The sequence below is a fragment of the Eubalaena glacialis genome, chromosome 2 (genome assembly GCF_028564815.1).
Source record: "Eubalaena glacialis isolate mEubGla1 chromosome 2, mEubGla1.1.hap2.+ XY, whole genome shotgun sequence".
Classification (NCBI taxonomy): domain Eukaryota; kingdom Metazoa; phylum Chordata; class Mammalia; order Artiodactyla; family Balaenidae; genus Eubalaena; species Eubalaena glacialis.
This window is the reverse complement of record NC_083717.1, coordinates 24,991,517-24,994,445: the sequence shown is the minus strand read 5'-3', so window position 1 is coordinate 24,994,445 and position 2,929 is coordinate 24,991,517. Positions and strand designations below refer to the sequence as shown.

The 2,929-nt window shown below is 39.2% G+C and overlaps 1 non-coding gene across 1 annotated transcript; it reads left to right on the top strand.

Annotated features, from left to right (window-relative positions):
* Positions 1-1,878: 1,878 nt before the first annotated feature.
* Positions 1,879-1,982, top strand: LOC133086108 (U6 spliceosomal RNA). The gene has a single exon (XR_009699884.1). It is a non-coding gene; the product is annotated as a U6 spliceosomal RNA (small nuclear RNA).
* Positions 1,983-2,929: the final 947 nt, after the last annotated feature.

Here is a 2,929-nt window from a genome sequence, read left to right as displayed (position 1 = left end):
TCCATGCTCCTAAGTTATTGCTCCCCCAACCTTTCCCCTTTGGTAGCCATTAATTTGTTTTCTATGTCTGTGAGTCTGTTTCTGTTTTGTAAATAAGTTCATTTGTATCATTTTTTAGACTCCACATATAAGTGACATCATACGATACCAAATAAAACATGTTTTACACAATGTCTGTCCACGCCAGGTTTGGGCTTCCTTGCTCCTAGTTGATCCTTTTTTTTTGTCACAGCTTGTGGTGAGATTGGTCCTTGGAAACCATTTTTTCACCCCATTATTGTATATATGAGGAATCTGATGCCTAAAGAGGTAAAGTTACTTATTCAGGAGAACACGCTAGTCAGTTTTCATGATATTTTATGACATTATACATCTTTATAAATTGGTTTTCTGTGAAAGCACAAAGTTGTGCAGTAGACTGGAGATTTTCTCTCTCTAATAACCAGAACATTTGAATTATCAGGAAACAACGCTCCCTCCCTATGGTGGCTAGCAGAGGATTTATAGACTATGGATTCATCAAATCTGACACCAGTTGATTGAAAAACACACAATTATTTTATGCACTACTAAGAAGAAAACATACTGCAAACAAAGTTTTTTTACTACTTATAAGTTTCAGGTTATACTTATTGTAAGAGCTCTTTTAGATTTACTTATGCATCTAAAAAAAATGTATTGGTCTTTGTTTATACCTTAAAAGGAAAATATAACTAAAATAAATTGGTTATGGAATTTCAAAAATTTCTTCTTATTCAGGAAATGTGCTTTTATATTACTTTATATATATATATATATTTTTTATATTACTTTTTAACTCGATCATTGATGTGCAGCTTTAGCTGTGACACTGTCATTTGTGCCATCAAAGGCATCCATGTTAAATTAACTATATTTCAATAAAATAAATTTTTAAAAATCAACTATACTTTAATAAAATAAATTTTAAAAAAATTTAAAGCATCGATGATACAGTTTTCTCTAAACCAAAGAAGTCCTCCACAATGGTCTCAGATGTTCTTTCCAACCACTGCTCACCTTTCCGTGAGTTTTGATGTGAGCGCTTTCTTGCTTGGCTGGTGTGATGGGAAGTCCTCTTGCATGGTCTCAGAAGGAGCCCTGCTCTCTGAGTGCACGTGTCCTCCTGCAGATCCCAGAAAACACTGGCCTGTTGCTTTGTAAGAACATGAGGAATTTCGGTCACTCCTTTAATGACAAATAATTGTTTTCCTAATACCGAATCTGTGTCCCCCTTCTCTGCTTGCCTGCCCTTCTTTGTACTCAGTAACTTTTTGCTTTAATGACAAATCATAGCATCATCTTCTTAGAGGCTTTTTAAGCACCCATTAAATCATTAAACACATCTGGTTACAACAATTCATATAACACAATGGAAGTGCTGGAGATATGAAGCGCTATGACCAAGACTGTATAAAAGCAACGACAGCTTAATTGGGACTGCAACTTGGTCCCAATTAATGACTGAACAATCGCAGTGATTGTAAAATGCATCCTGATTTCTGCTGCATTAAAATGGGCAGTGGTAGGGAGGGGGTCGGGGGGGTGGAATGTGCACCTTAGAAATTATGAAACCCAGAAATCATTTCAGCCTGTGTCAGGGTTTTTCCCTGGGAAACTCACCGGGAAAACTCCATGGGAAACTCCAACTCATGAAGGTAGGATTTGACATTCCACTTACAATTAGCAAAGCGCTAAAACATCTGCCAAAGAGAAGGCAATCAAGGCAGTTTTTAAAAAGATGTTTGCAAGTCCGTAACAGCGTTTCTCAACATTGGCTGCACATTAGACTCAACAGAGGAATTTTAGAAGAAGAAGAAGAAGAAAAAAATAGTACTAGCCCCAAACAAATTGAATCTCACGCTAGCTTCAGCAGCACATATACTAAAACTGACACAGTACAAAGATTAGCACGGCCCCTGCCCAAGGATGATAGGCAAATTCATGAAGCATTCCATATTTTTAATAATTTTTTTAAAAAATCAGAATCTCTAGGGGTGGGCCCAGGCATCAGGTCATTTTGAAGAGATCTCTAGGGGGTCCAAGTGTGCCGTCCATTTAGGGAACCACTGATAGGAAGATAAGAAATTTCCTGGATTTCCAAAAAGCCAAATTCCTAGTATGTCTCAGGCACAATTAAGAGCGATCCACCTTCCTTGGAAACATCTGGATATAGCAGCAGGCAGGTCTAGGGTTTACTTCATCTGGGCCCGCATGGTGTGGGCACTTTTTTCCCCTCCTCTTTCTTTCCTCTTTTTTTTCCCCTCCCTCTTTTTAATGCCAGCTTGGCAATCTCGCAGCACAGATCTATTTTAGCACAATGACACACTGAGTTTTAAACCTTTCAAACTGTGTTATTCACAACCATGAATGTCCTATCATGAATAGAAAATAGACTTTCTGGGATTCTCTGAACTCAGACCCTGACCGCATGTCATTTCTGAGTCCTCCCTGGCCGCTCCCTCCACTGGGCTGGTCACTTTCGCCCCTGACTTCCATCTGCCCCACCTTGATGTCCACCCCTTTCCTCCACTGGCTCCGAGGAGGGACAGGACGTGAAGGGCAGCTCCTTAAGGCTCTGCAGGATTCCAGTGTCTCTTTTAGTTGAATCTCTTGATAGCTGCAGACAACATATGGTGTAGATCAAAAAGGAGCGCACCAGTGTTCAACGCCAGTGACAGCAGTGTACATTACCCCACATCATGTACATATTGGCATGTGTCTAACAAGGGTTTTTGATTTTCCATCACAGAAGGAAAGATGTGCTTTTCAGAAAGATCCCACAGCCTCCTCATCTCCCTACCCTTTCTACATACTACCATTTTATCTCTTGGTTTTTTTTTTTTTTTTTGGTAGGTTTATTTTTTAAGCTTACAAACCCTGCATAATGAGGAAAGCGAAAACACTCTGG